Raw genomic sequence first — 16,001 nt, 5'->3', positions numbered from 1 at the left:
AAGTGGATAGGGAACTGTATATTCACTCTCAGGGTACTGTCCATGTCCCTCATGAACAGGTGCAGTCTGTAAAATGAATCTGGGATCCAAAACCCAAACACCTACTACCCTGATACTACCCCATCCCATATCTGGGGAATTAAGGTATAATATTGTCATATCCTGGGTATTATTGGCTAGGCTTGTAAAGGCACTTGTACAATTAGCCTAGTAATCACCTATGAACAAACAACAATGCACCATTTTTATTTATTTGTTGTTCAGGGTTTGGCCTACTGGGCATATTCCCATTTTTTTGATGGGACCTGAGAAGAAAAACTCCATTTAAAAGAAAATTTTAATTACAAGTATACAACTATTTATATGTTTATACCATATCGTAACAACTTTTCACTCTTACAGTACATGGAAAATAAAGGCTGGTTTAGACCATAAGAAAAGCAGAGATAATAACTGTAACTATAACTATAGCTACAACTATAACTATAACTAAACTATAACTGTAACTGTAACTATAAACTATAACTGTAACTGTAACTAAACTATAACTGTAACTATAACTGTAGTTGTAACTATAACTATAACTATAACTATAACTATAACTGTAACTATAACTATTCTATAACTGTAACTGTAACTATAAACTATAACTGTAACTATAATTGTAATTGTAACTATAACTATAACTATAACTATAACTGTAATTGTAACTATAACTATAACTGTAACTGTAACTATAACTATTAACCTATTTGTTTATACAAGATGAAGTGAGTAATTTCAATACAGAATGAATGGAAAGTGGTTAAGTTGCCAATTTAATCTTCTGTTGCCAATTTAAATTACTTGAAAAGTCAATGTAAACCTAGAGAAAATAAGAATGGTATAACAGTAAGAGCAAAGCATCAAGAAATGCCTAAATGTTATGTTGTACAGCTATCAGCATGCAAAGTAACATGAGAATGTATAAGTTAACAAACAAGAGACAGTCAGGGAAGAGTAAGGGATGTGTAATAAGATATCCTATATGAGAAGTGTCTAGTTTAGGGAAGAATCAGATTGCATTTTTTACCCCTTGTGAGCAGCCTCTGCTTTACATTTTATTTCATTTGCTTTGTTTCTACATCTTATTTAAGGATATCTGTCAGATTGTATTGTCCCACGGTACTGGTTCTCATATAAATGTCCTGTGAATGATCTTGTTGTGACACCTTTTTGTGAATTCTTAGGCTATTCCACTTTTGAAGACTCAGAGGTCAGTGACTGCAAGTAAAGGCCTGCTTCTAGCAGGCATTTATGTATAAACCCTATAGCCCTAGCTTTAACAGTATGCTTCACCCACTGACATCCACAAACGAATGCAGGCTTCATAGTTCTCACATTCATATAGACTTGAAAGCAATCAAATCTCCCAAGCACAACATGTATGTCCTTAGAGAGTTGTACATTTTCTGTATTTGTATATGCCTATATATGACCATGACTTCTTGCAGTCTAAAACTGCCTCATAACAGATAATATGATATTCTTTGACCGATTTACAAGATTCAATATTGTTATCTAAAAGCTAACAATTATAGTCTTGAACTGGAATGCAGATTAAGCCATCTGTTTTTAAAAAGGCATATTATATAGAAGGACAGTGAAATGCTTATGCTTGCTATGCAATTCATGTTCCATTGGCTAGTCCACTTCTGTTATACATGTTTACTGTAAATAAAATGACATTCATATTGAAAACTGAAAACTCTAGTTGCTGTATAAAAATTACATTAACAATCAATTACTAACTTGGGATAAAAAAAGAATAATTAGTGTCTTGTATATATGCCAAAAAGTAGATTTGTTTTGGCAAAAAATATTTATTTGCATTACTAGAGGTATCCATTTTCCTGTCTGCAGCTCTTATCATTAACAATATTCAAGGGGAACTAAAGCTTTAATGTTTTTAATTTACAAAGACATTCATGCTGTTTACAAGTAGCTGTCATTTCCTAGGCTGTGACCAGCCAGTTTTGTGCAATTATTGACCTATGTATAATTAAACTCTATTCAAACTCTATAAAAAGAGAGAAAAGTAACACCATACATCCACATTCTGACAGCAGGTATCACTTCAAAACGATCACTTCAGTACCGGTGAGGAAAGCAAGAGCTGTACAGAACTGCAAAGCATTTTACTGGCTTCATGAATTAACAGCATTCTCTCAGAAAGCTTTCATAATTTAATCTTACCATAAACACTGTCAAAATAAGACAGCAGACTTGCATTAAACAAATAGTCAGTTGTATCTAGAATGTTATGCCTTATTTACATTCAGTTTAATTTCAGTATTCATTAAATTATTTGACAACTGCATCTCTCTAGGATTAAATAAGTAAATATGCCATTTGCTTCACTGAGAATTAATATATGCACACTGATTTTTGTTTGAAAATAAACATAGCACTCTTTTGTTTGATAAATACCATCACAGGCCAAAGGTCATAGTGATGCCATGTAGCCAGCTGTAAGTTGACAGGTGGTTGAAAGCGATGAAAAGTCCAAAGATGGGTACTGTAGGCTTCAAGCAGCATGGAACACTCTAGCTAGATTCAGTGTGTGTGCATGTCGAGTGTGTAAACTTGTACTCATCAGTGAGCCAGCATTTCTGGGTCATACTTCTGCAATGCTCTCCCAACAGTCATGGAGGGGGGGGGGGTGATTTAGGAGTAAACAATCCCCCAGCTCTCACTAGACAAAGGTCACGGTCCTGTTTTCTCAACTCCCTCTTGCAGTGTTCTTGAATGGTTGGGAAGGGGGAAATAATGAACCAGTGAGGCAATGAAGCCTCAGTAGTTGAGAGTCGAAGGAGAAGAATATAAAGAAAATAAATCAGAAATGAGAGACAACATCTTATACTAGGGGCACGTTTATTTATTTGTTGCTTATTTATGTTTCCTTATTAACAAATGTTCTATTCTGGATTCATAAAATATGTATAATGGTGTAGTGTAAAGCTTATGGTATCCAAACAAAAAATATATATTTTACTTTAGTTCATTAAGTACATGATAGCATACGAGATTCAAATTTAAAAGTAATCATGATGTTATACAAGCCATTGCTTTCCCACACTGCTGAGTATATGGGTAAGCAAACTACTACATAGGTCAGTATAAAAAAGTATAGTTTGCAACTGCTATCTTGCTAAACATTAGTGCTCCTTAACATGCATAAAAATGTGTTAAAATAAAATAACAAGGTATTGTTGAGGATGTTATGAGAAAAATCAAAAACATACGATTGTATATCATCATTATATACAATAGTTCTCAAATTCTTGGCACAAGAAGTCTGGACGGAGCCAAATGATGAGGAGGATAAAAGCCTAACAGATTTTAAATATTTTACTTATAAACTTAGAAAGTTGCAAGAATAACAGGTTTTGCATAAGCATGAATTACTGGAGGGATATCAAATCAGAAACTCAAATAGTTGTCATTATTTAATGACTTTAGTTTTCAATGATTTTCCAGAAAACCACACATTGTATGAAGGACAGACAAAAATATGAGGCAAAAATCTGAACATTCTGTGTAAATCTGGACAGTTGAGAGGTATGTTTTACATGGCAAGAATGTAAGCATTCAGCAGTTATGACTATTTAATAAATTTACAATTTTAAGTGTACAGCAATAGCAGTCTAGTGGAACAGGGAAACAGTTAGCTATAGGAATATTACAGATACATATGCACTTTGCAAGGGTTACATTGATGCGTAAGAGATCTTAAGCTGTATATGCTGGTGCTGTCTGTGACATGATGCACTTTCTGTCAGCTCTTTGAAACTCACTCTTGCATCCTGCAATGTGCATTTGCAGCTTACTCATGGAGTCCAGAATCTTTGTCAACTCCAATTCCACATGCTGTAATGCTCCAGCAACATTATACGGGGCTGTAACAATTGTTTATAATGGCATCTGATACCAAGGCTGGGCAGTGTATAGAGAGCATCTACTAACCTGCTTGAGGACAGGCCAGAGCAATGCTGAGTATTATGTGTGGGTAGAGACACCTGCAGAGCATAGACGTCTAGTAGCAGCAGCAGCAGTCAAACATATCAGGAGAACAGGCATCAATAGGTACATATCAGGGGAACAGATACCATTCGCTACAGTGAAGACACCGATGGCATAATGGTTGAGGTCTTGACCTCCCATGTACAAAGGTTGAGCCTAACTTCTGACCAATGCCTATGTGAAGTTTGTATGCTCACTCAGTATCTCTGTGGGATTTCTTCCATGTTTCCACCTCAAACTCACGCAAGAATCAAGTTTCTGGGTAGCAGGACAAACTCTAGATGGCCTCTATCAAGGGAAAAGATGTACAGACCAACTGCATTAACTGTGGTATGAATTATCTTCTAGATAGGAGAACATGGATGATGGATCACATACTGCTGGATGTGTGAGGGCTAGCCACTGAACAGTGTTAGAACTGGCTCTAGATGATTTAGTTGCATTGACTACTGTCACCAAAAATGGGCACGGGTATTTGCCAATGATAAGTAGGTTGAGGACTTAGCCTACTCTGACCTGCACCAGGGACCCATGCTAACAGTGGGAAGAATATATAGGTTCATAGGTTCATAGTTTCATAGGTTCATACTAGGCTATCTGCCCTAGGGCATTTATAAGCCTAGCCAGAGTGTGTTTGGCTTTCGCCACCCATTTAAAATTAATTTTGCTATGTCCTTTTTCGAGGTTAGTATACTGTGCCTCTGTCTAACAGTGACACAGAAGTGATACCCGGGGTAAACCTATGATCTCCCATCCACTCATCAAGATTCCTCTTGAAGAGAGTCAATGAGGGACTCTGCCTAACCTGGACTGGGATTTTATTCCAGAGTGAAGGGAGCCTCTGGGTTATGAATCTGTCCCTCCAGCATGTCCTATTTATTTCAGTGCTGAGGTTCAAGTCTCTCAAGCATGTAGCTCGATGGGATTCGGATTTTGTGAGGTGCAGCATGTCCATTAATTCCGGGATGGACATGGCTTTATACGTCAGGCACAGATCGCCTCTGAGCAGGCGGTATGCCACTGAGTAGAGCTGGAGTTTCTTTAACCAGGCAGCATATGGCATCTGTTTGAGCCCTTTGATCCTCTTGGTGAGGTACTTTTGGGGTCTTTCCAGTTGCTGCAGGTGTCTGGTAAGGTACATCCCAAAAGGGGCATTGTACTCAATTATGGGCCTGATGAGGGATGAGTAAAGAGGCACGGTGACCTCCCCTGATCTAGATGTGAATCCCTTCATGATTATGTAGGCTATATAAAATGTTTTTCTAACCACTTTGGCCACGTGGTTGTCAAATGAGAGATTGCTATCAACTTGGGTCCCCAGGTCCCTAATTACTTCTTCTGTACTTAATGGATTACCACCTATATGGTAATTTGTGGGCACTTTGTTTTTGCCAAAGGGGATGACTATACACTTTTTGGCATTTAGCTTGAGGCCATGGCTCTGGCACCAGTTTCTGTTTCTATGAGGCCCTTTTGGAGGATGCTTGTGTCATCTGGAGAGTCGATTATGGCACCCAGTTTGCAGTCATCTGCGAACTTGGTCAGCCACAGTCCTTCCGTGTTGGCCTGTACCTCCGAGAAATATATACCGAACAAGAGAGGTCCCAGGACTGAGCTTTGTGGGACGCCACTTGTAACTGGTTTGGAGTCTGACATGGCTCCAGCAATTCTAACCATGTGGGTTCTGTCCTTGTGCCAGTTTGCAACCCATCTAGTGACATAGGGGTTTATATTTAAGCTGGTGAGCTTATCTATAATGCCCGAGTAGGGTATTGTATCGAAGGCTTTTGCGAGGTCCAGGTAGGCTGTGTGGACCACCTTCCCCTCGTCAATGGCCTAGGTGACTGTTTCAAAGAAATCGACCAGGTTTAAGAGGCAGGATCTGCACTTAACAAAGCCGAACTTTGTAGGATCCAGTGTCTGTAGGTCCCCAATATCTTTATTTATGAGGTCCATGACGATCCTTTCCATAGCTTTGCAGACCAAGCTAGTCAGGCTTATTGGGCGATAGTTTCCAGGATCTGTTGAGGCACCTCCTTTGTGGAGAGGGACCACTGTTGCTGTACGCCACTCTTTTGGTACATATCCTGTAGTAAGGCTGAGATTGAACAATAGTTTTATGTTTGGGTTTAGCTCTTCTTGGAGTTCATGTAGGATGCAGCCCGGGACACCGTCTGGTCCCATTGATGCTGTGTTTTTTGCTTTGGAGAGGGCGGCTCTTACCTGAGCATCTGTGATGTCAGGGGGGCAGCACTCTGCTGGGATAGATATTTGCCCTTTTGGTGGGGAGGGGAGAAGTTTGCGCTGAACCTGTCAGCTAGGATGTTGGCAATGTCTGTGGGTTTGGTGTATTTTTTGTCATTTTGGACTAATTCTGAGCATATCTGGGAATTCCCACCCAGGTTCCTAACATAACTAAAGAAAGCCTTGTGATTATCCTTAGTGTCCTGTGCAATTTTTCTCTCGAAGCTGGCCTTAGACGATTTTATGAGTGCCCGTAGGTTTTTGCTAATACTGATCAGAGATGCCTTCCATTTTTGGGATTTTGCTCTATCATGTAGTAGCTTCCTCCTTCTATTGTATAGTTTGTTTATGGCTGGGGCCCACCAGACAGAACGTCTGCCTTTGGAGGATTGGGTCTTGGTTTTATTTGGGATTGCATGATCCATGCATTCCTGAAGGTGCTCATAGAATGCATTTATAAAGGATTCTGTGGTCTGGGCCATATTTTCCACAGGCCCGGGGGCTTTGAAGGATTCCACCTTGGTTTTGGAATTTAAATTTGCTTTAGAGAAGTTTTTCACTGTGGTTTTCTGGGCAGGGGGTGGGGTCGGGATGTGGATATCCAGTGAGATTAGTTTATGGTCTGATCTTACCAGTAAGGGATACACTTCTGGTCTGGAGCATAGAGTCCCCATGTTGGTGATGATCAGGTCCAGTATGTTTTCCCCTCTTGTGGGAGTGGTAACAAGTTGTTCCATAGCATTTGAGTTTATAAATTCTAGGAACCTTTGGGCTAGGGTGTTGGAGCTAGAGTAATGCTCCCAGTCTATGTTTGGGTAGTTGAAGTCGCCCAATATAATGGTGTTTGGAGAGACCTTCATATCTTCCAGTGTTCTCAGGAAGGCCGAATGGGGTTCCTGGGTTTGGGAGGGTGGTCTGTAGCAGGCTACAAACTGGAAGGCAGTTTTACCCACTGTTAGTTGCACATGGATAGTCTCTGATGCTTCGTGCTGTGCCACCAACCTGGAGGTGTGGGTTTCTTTGACGAATATTGATACTCCCCCTCATTTTGTGGTTCGGTCCAAGTTTTGGGGTCGAAAAGCATGGTATGAGGTATAACCTGGTAGTGCTGGGGTGCTCTCAGGAGCCTTGAACCAGGTTTCTGTTACTGCACAGATATCGATGTTCTCCATGCTAAGGAGAGTTTTGAGTGTGTGCATCTTGAGGTTTAGACTTCTGGCGTTGAGTAGCATTACTCTTAGTTTATTATCCCTTGTGATACCTATGGAGGTGGGTTTGTCTTTTGAGCCTTCCCTAAAAAGGGCACTATGGGGGTAGCAAGAGCCTTTTCCAATATCCGAAAGCCCAGGGGTGACAGGTGCAAGCCGTCCCTAGCGAAGCATGGTGGCTTGTCAAGCATGTCATCCCAGGCTGACAGGCATTGGATCCCCTTTGAATGACACCAATACTTAAGCCAATTGTTGAAATTGATTATCTTGTCTTCATATTGCGGCATCATTCTTAGTGAGGGTAAGATGCTACTCAAGGTCAGGGTCATGCCGGCCTGGGCTACATGCTCAGAGAGCTCCTCTATGTCTCTTTTCATGTAGTCCAGGGAGGTACGTCTCAGGTCATTCACACCAGCATGGACAATGACTGAGTCATATTTGTACTTGCCTTGGAGTGACCTGAGTGCTTGTGTTATGTGGTGGATCCTAGCGCCCGACAGGCAGCTCACCATGACCTTCTCCTTGTTCAGCCTGGTGAGGGGGACGTCAGTGTGCCTAACGATAGAGTCACCTATTACAAGTGTATCAGGTGTGTTGTTTAGCCTTAAGGGCTGTGACTGTTTGGCACACTGGCTTTTTGAGCTATGTGTTGCACGTGTTTTGTTTTGGAGCGGTTGCTTGGGTGTCTGCTTTGGAGGTCTCTGCTGCTTAGGCAGATTTTTATTTAGAGCCACCAAGTATGTTTTTGTGTGTTTATGTGTTTGGTTTGCTGTCGTGGTAGGTCTATGTGAGACTGGAATTGTAGTGAGTGTGGTTTCCTTATCCTCCTGACTGGTTACGCCAGTACTGAGTTGAGAGGGCTTAGCCTCCAGTTTGGCTATATGGTTGCATCTCTCACATGTGTTGGAATTTGTTGGGAGGAGGAGAGGGTTGTCTGTGTACATGAGGCAGTTGTAACATTGCCTCAAGATTCCCAGATTCACCAGCTGGACCGGAGAGGAGATTGACAACTGACCTTTGGACATGCTAGAATAGTATTGGGAATTCCTTTATGTAGCCCACTTGGCTATGATAAAGCCCAGCAGCTCTAGGTCAATAAGCTATTGGGTGACCAATGTCCAGTTGCCCAGCCTAGGCTATCTGGTATAGCTCTGTTGAGCAAAATCTGGAAGTAAAACCAATCAATTTGCCAGGTATGAATTGTTACACTCTGTATAGGTTCACTGAAAGGATGTAGTGGGGAAGTGGAGGATATGATGGAAAAGACAATGCTGTACATCCCCTGCTTCTGGAGACAAGATGGAAAGGTAGTGAAAGCTAGTTAGTTTGGGAATCAGATTTTACTGTTGAGGGGGAGGACAGAATAGAAATGGTGGTGGAATTGTAGTGAGGGAGAGGCTTCAGAAGACAGTGAGGGATGTCATCAGAGCTAGTAACAGACCCATGACAGTCAGACTCCAGTGTAAGGTTGGACCATAAATCAGTCTTATTCGAAGTAACTATTGGACCCCACACCCCCAAAGGAGCAAAAAAGTAAAGAACTTCTCCAAAGCAAACTACAACCTACTAAGTGATGGTATAAAATGTTTTATACCCCTGCAGTCACAGGCAATAATGACTCCTATGCAGAGATGTACACAAATGCCCTGTATAATCATGTTAGCAACTGTATAGACTTGGCTGTACCTGACTGAATTAAAACCATGCCCTACCGTAAAAACAAGGCACCTTGGTGGACATCTAGTATAAACAGATTGTATAACAAAAGGAATAAGTGGATGTCCAAGAACAAGAGACAACTGCCTCTGCAGAGGAATAATTTCCTCCACAGATTGAACAAGCAAATCAGAAGTCTTGTAAAGTCCTCCAAAGCTAATTATGAAGCTAAAATAGCATCCCTAGTCAAGGACAATCATAAGGCATTCTTCAACTACGTCTGAAATCTAAAAGGCAGTGCCCAGCTATGTGCCGAATTGGTAGTAAATGGTACCACTCACATTATACCGGAGGAAATTGCCAAACTACTAGCTGACAAATTTGGTGCAAACTTCACCTCCTATCCCCACCAGGTATACCCCAAAGCATACCTAACACCAGTCCTCTGCCTAAAGTCTCTAGAGATCAAGTCATATCTGCACTCTCCAAGGCAAAAAACAAGATCTCATTGGGACCAAGTAATATCCTAGGTTGCTTACTAAGCAATCTAGAACTGGACCTAGCTGACCCCCTTGCCATTCTCTTTAACAATAGCCTGAGAACTGCCTTTGTACCAGCAGAATCTAGAACAGCAACAGTAATCCCCTTGCATAAAGGGGGAACCATCAACCAGTCCTGGTAACTATAGACCCATACAGTGGATATAAAAAGTTTACACACCTCTGTGCTTCAACAAAGTATTAGTTTAAAGGTGTGCAGACACAACAAAGTATTATTTTAAGGGTGTGCACACTTATGCAACAAGGATATTGTACATTCTTTATTTTTTGTATTCCCCCCCACAACAGATTTGTTTATTTTTCAATTGAATTGTACAAGTTATAGGTCACATTAAAGGTGGGAAAAGTTTTGAAATGATTTATTGTGGTCTCATTTGTTATATCACAAAAACTTGGCATTTTAACAGGGGTGTGCAAACTTTTTATATCCACTGTAAGTCTTACCAGCCTTATATGCAAGGCCAAGGAAAGGATCATCATGGACCTTATCAACAAGGACATAGATGACCTTTAGACTCTATACCCAACCCATTCTGGCTTTGTTAAGGGTCGATCATGCCTATTGAACCTGGTAGGCTTCTTCCAGAAAGTCCCAAAGCCTTGGACGAAGGTAAGACAATGCATACCACCTATCTGGACCTAGCCAAAGCCTTTGACACAATCCCCCACTCGGGCATCATTAAAAACTCTCCCAGCAGGGTATTCACCCTTACATCAGTAGGTGGGTAGCTAATTGACTCACTAAGAGAACACACAATGTCAAAGTTGGTGATTCCACCTCTACCAGTAGACTCGTCACCAGTAGTGTACCGCAAGGGTCTGTACTGGGCCCTTTACTATTTGGAATTTTATTTCTCAGAAATCCAGGCTAAAGTAGATGGCCTTTGACTTACTAAGTTCACTGATGATTGTAAACTAGGTGCAATCACTGAGTCCCACAATGATGTTACCATATTACAGTAGGGACTAACACAAACAAATGAGTAGTGCCAAAGTCATGATCTAAAACTAAATGCAAAAAAGGGCACTATTATCCCATTTGGCAAAGTGGAATCCCCCACTAATTACAGTATTGACAACATCCCTCTAAGTTCAAACCCAGTAGGGTGAAATCTGTGAATACAGGTTGACAGCAGTCTGAACTTTAACCACTAGGTTTCCATGGTGGTAAGGAAAGCCTACATTACACATCTCATAAGTAAAGGCATCACATCCAGGTCTAAGGATGTTATAACCCCACATTACTCAATGCTAATCTGATCATTAATAGATTACAATGCTTCCTTCTACATGTATCTCACCAGGCACCTGCAGAAACTGGAGAAACCATAGAGGTTTCTCACTAAGACTCCAAACCATTACCTATGTGGATAGATTGAAAGCCCTGTCACTGTACTCTGTATCATATAGGTTACTGAAAGGTGACTTGTGCCTAGCCTACAGGGCAGTCTCTGACCCTGACCTGATGGAATGCTGCACATCCGCAAATCAAATGGTACTAGAGCCACTCACTCTAGGGATCTCAACCTTGCCAGTGACATTGACAGAACATGCTGGACACACAAGTATGTCTCCCAGAGATTTTCACTGCTCTGGAATAAACTTCCAATTCATGTAAAGGAAAGTCCTCAATGACCCTATTCAAGTGCAATCTGGACAAATGGATGGTTGACCACAAATTTACCCCGGGGGTGGTGCCATGTCCCTCATGGACAGGAGTAGTCGGTGCTGATCTGTAAAGTGTGTCCATCTAACCAAGGACATTTGGGCAACCTGAGATTAACATAGCTAGGCTTACAAAGGCTCTAGGGCCGCTAGCCTAGTAACCTGCTATGAACCTATGAACCTATAGGATTGGGCAACATTCATAATTTCAGCCTATGCCACACAGCTCAGTTGTGATAGCAAAGAAAATAATGAATTCAGGCAGCAGTTGAAGGACCTACTCCATAAAGCAGGACAACATGAGTTGGTGTTGATAATGTGGGACCTGAATGCACATATCAGGACAGACAGAACAAGATATGAGGACTGCCTGTGTCCACAAGGGTTGGTCAACAGGAATAAAGGAGTGGACATTCTAGACTTCTGTCTCACAAAAGGCTTGATGGTTGTCATGACAATCATAAGATCGCATACAACAGTGGCCAATATGCAGTTCAGGTAGATTTCTTTCTAGTAAGAAAAGAGAACTGAGGTAGACTCAGTGATTGCAAAGTCATCCCACAGTTGGCCCAGAGCATAAAGCACTGGTTGCCACAATCACGTGCAAGCAGTGGTCAACAAAGAGTCAAAGATCAACTGAGACTAGGCTGAAGACCTGAAAGTTGACTGAAGAGAAAGCACAAGGGTTCAGTAAAGTACTCTGGGCTTTAGCACCTCATGAAGAAGAGAAAATAGGTGGAGTTGAAGATGAATGGGAGGGTCTCAGAACAGCAGTATATGTGAGGACTATAGAAAGGATATATGACCAAGATAGATATGAAAGTATGGTACATAAGGAAACCTGGTGTTGGAATACAGAAATCCAGGAAGTCCTCAAAAGAAAGAAGGAGTGCTGGAAAAACTGGGAGATAGAAAAGATGGACAAGGCTAAGAAGTAATACTAGTTGGCTAACAAAGAGGCTAAGAGACCAGTTGCAATAGCAAAGAACAAGGCATCAGAGGCAGTCTGCCAGCTTCTGAAAAGTGACTCAGATGATGCCACAAAGAAACTGTATCAAGACAAATGCAGAAAGATAAAGAAGATAGTCATCAGCCTTCATAAGGGATGCCAACAACAACCCACTCACCAGTCCACGGGGTATCAAAGGCAGATAGAAATAATACCTTTAATAGCTACTGAATGAAGAAAACCCCACAGAAATGGTACTGCCCCAGACACAGCCTACAATGAAAGAAGAAGAGACAATCCTAGAAGAAGTAAGACCAGCAGTAAGAAAAAAGAAATCAGGGAAAGCAGCAAGCTCTGATGTCATCACAGTAAAGCTATGATCAATATGTTGGGTGAGTTAGGGGGGAAATGTCTCCAAAGGTTATGGAGAGAAAGGGGTATCCCAACTGGATGGAGAATAATCATTCTAGTGTCAAAAACAAAGGGGCATTCATAATTGTGGGTAGTATAGAAGCATCAAACTCCTGTCATGCTGCATGAAAGTTCTGGAGAGGGCGCTTGATAAATGAGTATGCCGAATAGTAGACTGTAAGATGGGAGATGAGCAGCTTGGATTCGGATCAGAATGCAGCACAACAAACCAATGTTTGCAGTGATAGCTGAGAAGAAGGTACACATGAGTAAAAAGTCCAACTGGGCATTTCTAAACTTGAAGAGAGCATATGACAAGATGACAAGAAAGCTGATTTGGTCAGGCTTGTGATGGTTCAAAGTCCCAGAATCATTCATAAAATTAATGCAGGCTATATACAAGGACCGAATAACTCAAATATAACCAGCATTTAGAGTCACAGAGGGGGTTCCCAGTGGGAGTGGGTATGCATCAGGGTTCACTACTTAGCCCACTGCTATATATACTGGTTATGGACTACATTAGCAAACAGGTTGGAGGCGACAGATCAACAAAGTTGTTGTATCCAAATGATGCTGCATTACAGGCAAACTCTGAACAAAAACTTCAGCAAATGATAAGGGGATGGAATGTAAAATCAAAGGCATACAGGAATCAAGGAGCCTCAATCCTCACCACTAACACCAGGGTGGTCATGTCCTAGAAGAGAGGAAAGGATAACTAATACACAGAGTAAAGTACAATTTCCCTTAAGTGCACACAGAGATCACAGTCAGTCTGGGGCTGGTTGCTCCTTTGCTCACCAGGTCCCCAATAAGACTCCCCACTGGCACAGCTATAGGGGCCAGGTCTCAGCCTAACTGGTCAAGCTAAAACCTACAGTACCCTCTCTGTCCAACCAGTGCTTCGTGTCTCTGTCCAGGCAGCTGATACATCACACACACACTTTGAAATAAGTATTTATACAACTTCACAGACACTCCTGGGAAAGGCTGATACAGATTCTCCAGCTGTGCCCCTTTACCCAGACCATACAGTAGTAATCCCTGCCACCATCCAGCTAATAATATCAGCTACTAAAAGGCCCTTAAAAGGGTGTCCAATTGTTACTGTGCAATATTATTATCCAATTGGTAATATGACTATACAGTCTAAGGTTTATTAGAGTGGCCTATTACAATAACCTCTATAAATATGCAATGCAGTCTAGAGCTTATCTCTATACAAACCAGTCACAGGTAAAGGTTTTAAAAATATTTAATAATAAATAATTAAAACACAAGACAAATCTACTACACCACAGAGATATCTAAGAGTTCAGAGATCACACAGAAACTTAAAATAATACAGTAGGACGGGTCTGATTTCAAAGAAAAATACCTAATTAATCTTTACTAGCTTTAACTATTCCTACAAGAAATCACAGTGCTAAAACTTACATGTGAGCATAGGCAGGGTGCTGAGTTAGATATCAAAGATCAAAATGCTCCAAGTCTCTTGTGAGAAATAGTATTTAAACATTGCTAACAAACATGTCTCTAAGGCCCTCCCAAATTACATCATTTTTGACACTTAGGTTTTCCCAGGCAAACAAACTGCATTATTTAGCATTATACAATGACCCCCTATTAATATTCCAAAATGTGCATGCTGATTGGTCAGAGTGCATGTTGTAAATCAGACTTATACTAATGGAAAAAGGTCCTGTTGCCCGGATTTTTTCCATTAGTATAAGTTTTTTTTTTTTTTGCAGCAATGGAGAACGCAAGATCTCTGTTGCTTTTTAGAAATTGTCTCGCTATGTTAAAGGAGTTTAACATGGTGAGACAGCTTTAAAAAAAGTAAAGGAGATTTTCCTTTCTCCGTTGCTTTTTTTAAAGCTGTCTTGCTATGTTAAACTCCTTTAACATAGCGAGACACTTTGTAAAAAGCAACGGAGATCTTGCTTTCTCCGTTGCTTCCACCCACAGCTCTGATGTACTGCATAAGCATATGCATGCGCAGTACATCAGAACTGCGGCAGAATACCAGACAGCTGTGGAAGGGCAGCATGGAGGCATTATACAATGCCATTATTTAAGAAAAATAAGTATTTTTTTTTCTTAAATAATGTTATTGTATAATAGCAGTAACCCACTTCTGGGTGTGGGTAATGATGGACTTACCCACAGTTGTCTTTGTTTGGCCATTCGGGCTTCACCCTCATGACCAAACCACACCAACCGTGGGTAAATCCAGAATTACCCACACCCAGGCGTGGGTTATTGCTTAAATCTAACACCTGCTCAGAAACTTACATCAATATAAGTCATTTCACATGTATATTCTAACAGAAACCAGAGCAATAAAGCACATTCCACATCTAAATTCTGGACATAAACTTTAGCCTTAAAACAATGGGCATGAAACTTTCATCCAGATGCACTGGAGTCGAATTCTATCATGAAAGGGTCACAACATGCTTCACTGGGCCAGTAGAGTGCAATGTTGTCACATATTTTGCAGTTCCACATTTCACAATATTCTTTTACACTCAAGAAAACATGCCTGTATTTTACATTTATTTACAAATGCCAGAATTATATATCAAATTATATTTGACTAGGCTGGCAGCCTTTGCCCATCTCTCCCCAATTGTCACACTGAGATAGAGGGGAAAATAGCTGAACAGGTTAGCGTTAAGTATCTGGGAGGCATGATTGAGGAGAAGAAAAGTCTGATAAGGATGTCAAACCTGGAATCACAGGGGATGCAGCCAACTAGCACACAGTGTCAGGTTTATTGTGTGACAGAATAATGCCAAAAGAAGCTAAAATGTAAGGTGTACAAAACAGTGGTGTGACCAGTACTGCAGTATGGTACAGGAACCTGGACAATGCAGGTAGAGCAGTTGTGGAAGCAACAGATATAGATGAAGTGCCTGAGATGGATGGTAGGATGCACACTATGGGACAAATGAAGAAATGTGGACATCAGAGCAGAAGCTGTAGTGGATCTAATTGCAGAGAAGGTTAAAAAGAACAGATTACAGTAGTTCAACACATGTGCAGGAAAGCAGAAGGCAATCTGGTGAAGAAGATTTATGAGAGACAGGAAGAAGGTCAGAGGAAATAAGGCTTCCAGTAAGGAGATGGATGGGTTGTGTGGGAGAAGACCTGCAACAGCCATTCATGACTGCTATGAAGATGATAGGAGGGTGGCACTGAATCAAGAGAGATGGCGGCAGTTGATGTGACACTCCAACC

The sequence above is a fragment of the Protopterus annectens genome, chromosome 10.part0 (genome assembly GCF_019279795.1).
Source record: "Protopterus annectens isolate FY-2018-M chromosome 10.part0, PAN1.0, whole genome shotgun sequence".
Classification (NCBI taxonomy): Eukaryota; Metazoa; Chordata; order Ceratodontiformes; family Protopteridae; genus Protopterus; species Protopterus annectens.
The sequence above is the reverse complement of the archived record's forward strand: the minus strand, read 5'-3'. Positions refer to the sequence as shown.